Consider the following 5483-nt stretch of genomic DNA (forward strand, 5'->3'; position numbering starts at 1 on the left):
CCGCTTCATCGTCGTCTCGGATCACCATGCCCTCAAATACCTTCTCAACAACCTCAAGAGGCTGGTCGTGTCTAGAGGAGCATGCAAATCATCATGGTCATTAAATATCACATTATTGTGCATCAAGAGATGAACATGCAACCTTTGTATATCAAGCTTTTCATCATGAAAATCATATTGATATAAGTGCTAGCATGCCTCTGACACACGAACACGTACCGTGAATCCAGATATTGAGATTGACCTCGTTCAATAACCCTATGTATATCTTGTAACTCTATAGTAGCTCTATCATGTCCTTTGTATATATACTCATACAAATACTTCACTGTAATGATAGAGCATACATCTATGTTAATATGGGCTTTGTATCTTATAGAGAGAAAAGGGTTATATGGAACAACCCATCGACTATCCACCCTATGATCCTTTACTTGGATGAAACTACCATCGTCTCGTCGCATGTAAGTTAGATACCCATTGTCATCAATGCTAGTAGTCTCAGAAAACTTCCGAGGGTACCGATACTTAGCAACTCCCATTAACCATGCAAGGAGAGTGCATATTCAGTTCCCCACATGGTCCATGGACATTACAATGTCTGATTATGTTGTGAAACTCAAGAAGCATCACCTTATCAAGAAGTTCAGCACATACCAACATATCATAGTGAGCAATCTCAGTCAGTTTACATCTACTTTTCAATATCAATAATATATGTGCATATGGCAAGCCTCTTTATTGGAATTCAATAATAGAAACAAATCCCACTACTCTTCCAAATAATGCTTTTTTCACCAATAAGTTCATATCCTTATGCTTCTCATAAAAGACCCGTGCTGTCAAGTCAGGTCGATCTTGGGAAACCTGACCTGATAATAAAGCATCGCTTATTTCATCCCGCTTAGGATTGCAAGTAAAGGTAATAAAAAGGTCAAGTTTACCCATCTTCCTAACAATTGCCATTGAATCCTGGTACAATTGATGCATATATCAAAGCCCCCTAGTATATGTAGATGGTAGAACTACCCTACATCCAGCAATGTCCCTTGTTTGAGACTCTATTGACCCCATTGCGTAAATTAACCGTGTCTGCAAGACCTTGGTATAATCCAGTATGCAATGCTTTTTGGTTATTACGTATCCATACTAATATTGATTCTTCCATGTTACTATATGCATCAACAATGTACTATTGTAGAAGGCAGACATTTGTATCTTCCCTTATCTATAGTCTATATGCATAATATTGTCGTTGAGTCATAGTCTTTGTCTCCTCATTTGAACCTTCTCTATTCTTACCATGGATTGGAATTCCAACATGCCAACCATCCTTTCCTCGAGGAAATAGAAGAAAATATAATAGAGGCATATATGAACGATGCAAGTTAGATATTTTCTTAATAGCACCTGTGCGAGACATTATTTGAATATCTCTATGCCCCACATGGCAATCATCTCCTTGATCCGACATGATAGCTGCTACTTTACTTCTTGTAGGAACCAAGTATTGCCTTGAGGTAGATCGTTCTTCGGTGATGACCATTCTCAAATCTGCATGTGGACTTGACTGCAACATTTCTCTCATTATACGAAGTGCACAGGTGTACGGATTATGTTCATACATCATTGTTTGCAACCTTTCAAGCACGTTATGATTTAAAGAAGGCATCCCATGAAGTCTGTTCTCCAATTCATGCTTCGTATCATACACATATAATTGAGCAAATTAAGGAGCCACATCTCGTTTTTCATAAGGTATTACAAAACCAACACAATGACAGGTGATACCATGGATTCAGAAATTAAATACTCTTCTCCCTTTAGTGAACTAATTATCCAAGTAAGCACCCAGTGAAACGAATGCCAAGGCCTTGTTATAAGAGCATATATTCTTTTTGTATTCTTTACTTACATTATCATTACTAATAAGTAACAACTCAACCAATGCAGGAGGAGGGTTTTCCAAAGGCAATAAAGAGATATTCTCACTTGCACAACAGTGTTTGCCCACATATTGTCCAAGCTTTCTTGACGCCTCACATTTCCAAATTAGAGCACCAGAAAAATAGCACTTATAAAGAAAGGACTCCTATAATGAGTGAAGAGTACAATCTCTGGAATATACCACCATAGTTGGTGCTTAACATACTAAGGAAATAGAAACACACACCTTATAGCACTAGTGACATTTGGATTTAATACCTTTCACATCGCCAAAACAGCACAACAAATAGATTGAAAATTACCAATCTCATCTATAGGTAGCTCATTGAAATCAAAAGAAACTGAACCTCATGCCATATGTTCATATGCCTGAATAGTCTGATGTTCATTAATAGGTTCTTGAAGTACCGTAGCATTGGCAGATGCTCTATTACTCGTATATCTAAGTGGATTCTACCATGGAATTCTCTATGCTCCTCCTCATTTTCAACCCTTCTAAATTTTTTGATTCCATTTTCATTAAAGCACTCCGTTAAATTACCAACAATCTATTTCCAAATGTAAGCCCTCGTCCGCAAACAATTACGGCGAGACACGCGTGTTGCATCCAATATTCGAGCTGACCAACTTGGTTCAAACTCAGGTATATACAGCTCCTAACCATCTTCAACCTCCTTTGAAACACAAAATAAAAAATACTAATTTACTTTTTACAAACATTCTTAACTTCAATAGACAACATAATATTGCCAACATTTATTGTACTTCAAGTGCCGTTATCACACATGTGACCCTACTCTCAGAGATAGACTCTGCACAATAGCAAACATGATGTAATTATATTAGACAAATATAATAGATAAGTGAGTATAACATATATAATCCATCACCTTATGACACTAATAAGAGAAAACCTCTCTCCGTCTCCAAAGAGAGAGAGAGAGAGAGAGAGAGAGAGAGAGAGAGAGAGAGAGAGAGAGAGAGAGAGAGAGAGAGAGGTAAAGCAAGAAAAATAAAATAGAAATATAAAACAGGTTGAGAGACAGAAAAAAAGAATGAGAAAACAAAATAAAAGAGAGATGTAAAGAATTTGAGAAAATAGAAAAGTCATAAATATCACCATGGCGGAGAGCCAAATCTAGAAAGTTACAATACAATTTGTCCCTTGAGCAAAAGCATCATTATTGTCACAAAAATCTCTAAGCAACTACCCTAGTTTTCAACATACAACTCATCTTTTTCACAATAGCATTGAGTTGATCAACAGATATCGTTAGACTCAATACCTCCGAGCCTAATGTACGTACTTGCACTTTTAGAGAATCGACTTGTTCTTTACATTCCCTATTACATCCACCTAAATGTTCCCCAATTTCAACATGCATATTTTCCATAAAAGAGATCATGTCTAGTTGGTTAGCCTCCATGCGACCACTACAAGAATGCGATGGAGATGATGAGTCAACTCATCTCTTAGTGTATCTTCCCTTTGGCTGCCACTTCCACAGATCTCATCCCAAAAAGCATCTAAGTAGTCCTTGCAAGCAACCTGATTTTTCTTAGTGTGCTCGTATATGTCCACAATAGTTTGTAGTTGTTTAGAGCTTGGCTATCCAGATGGAGTGTTTTACAGAGGAAGGTGTTTTGCAGCTCGAACATTCATGAACTCATGCGGGGTACACAAAGCTACTTTGGCATTAGAAGCATCATTCGCAACCACTACGACATTGGAGTCGTTGTTATCATTTTGGATCTCCATTTACTAAAATCTAAAATGAATATCTTAAGGCTCTAAAAACATCTCTTTATATCTTTGTCAATATATAACATAACCCTAATAACCCAATTGTATACCGGCACTATATACATATAGATACCTCGTTGATAAAAAAAGTACACAATGATAACTCTTAGCAATACATATAATTGCCAAAAACATAAAGAAAGTTCTTTACTTTTTAAAAACATTTCTTTGCTATTCTACGACTACTATAGTTTGTATATCCTCTAAGCCTACTATAGTTTGTATATTCTCTAAGGCCTATATATTCTCTCTCTAGAACTCTCTCTATAATCTCAAAGGCAGTGGTCTAATAAAGGAAAAGTTTATAGCTTAGATAGCCAATCATATTAATATTATAAATTGTATTTATGTGCACACACTAAAGAATTAGGCGGGCTAAGATCGTAATTGCATAAACATTTGCTATAAAAATCATCAATAATAAATATCAAGATAGAAAGAGACATAGAAAGTATTTTAGTGTGCAATCTCTTCTCTCTCTCTCTCTCTCTCTCTCTCTCTCTCTCTCTCTCTTTTTGCTAACCATTTAAACAAAAAAAAATCTTTATCTATGCATCACATATTAACTACAAACACACAAATAGATAGAGACAAAAAAGCACAACAATGAAACTAACCTCAAGTTGAAGAGAGAATGGTATTCAAAACCACTAACTTTGATGCTATCGTCCTTGTGATTGCCTCTACACAATCACACACATATACTAAAACTGTCACGTAGGCTGTAATGCCTGATCGACGGCAGACCGGATGGCCATGTCCGGGGTTCAGTGGGAGAGGACGCCCATGCGGAGTCATGGGCGGCCAGGCTAGTGTGGACGGCAGGCCACACACTATATAGCCTGGGGGATGAGGGGCAATCCTCATTCTTCCTCTATGGCTGGGTGGTGAGCCAGAGGCCGTCCCCTCTTGTGGTAATGCCCGTATAGCGGCGTTACGGATATGTAACACAGGCATTACAGCCTACGTGACATTACCCCCCCCTTAAGAAGAGTTTTCGTCCTCGAAAACATACTAGGGAAACCTTTTGGAAATTGCACTGCGGCGTTCCTAGGTTGCTACTCCTCATCCCTATCTGTCCATTTAACAAGTACCTCCTGGTACACTTTACGTCGGGTTTGTCTGTCTCACGATACTATAGAATCTTTTCAGATTCATGTGGTATCTTTGGTGGCTCTATGAAGTCCACCAAAATCTCTGGAGAAACTGCGTTCTCTAACCCGTGAACTGATTTCTTCAGTTTACTGACATGGAAGACAGGATGAACTTGAGAACTCTCCGGTAACTCAAGTTTGTACGCTACGTCCCCAATCTTCTTAAGGACCTTGAAAGGACCGCAATATCTAGGAGAAAGTTTTTCACACTTTCCCGTTTGCATGGTTGCTGACTGCGCAGGAACCTTTAAAAATACAAAGTCACCTTCTGCAAAGGTCACTTGTCTGCGTCCTTTATAGGCAAATGTTTTAGCGCGATCCTGTGCGCTACGAATGCTCTCGCGTGCAGCTTTGAGCATATCATTCATATCTTCAAGGAAATCCTTGACAGATTGAATCTTCTCCTTTTCTAGGCTTACAACCATCGGAGATCTCGGCTGGAATTCATACATTAACATGAATGGTGTAAATCCAGTCGTCGCGCTGAAAGCTTGGAGTTGTTATAAGCAAACTCCAATATGGGCAAATATTTTTCCCAATTTGATTGCTTCTTACTTACATAAGAACGCAACATATCC

The sequence above is a fragment of the Cibotium barometz genome, chromosome 3 (genome assembly GCF_041138505.1).
Source record: "Cibotium barometz isolate CiBa-2024 chromosome 3, ASM4113850v1, whole genome shotgun sequence".
NCBI classification, from domain to species: Eukaryota; Viridiplantae; Streptophyta; class Polypodiopsida; order Cyatheales; family Cibotiaceae; genus Cibotium; species Cibotium barometz.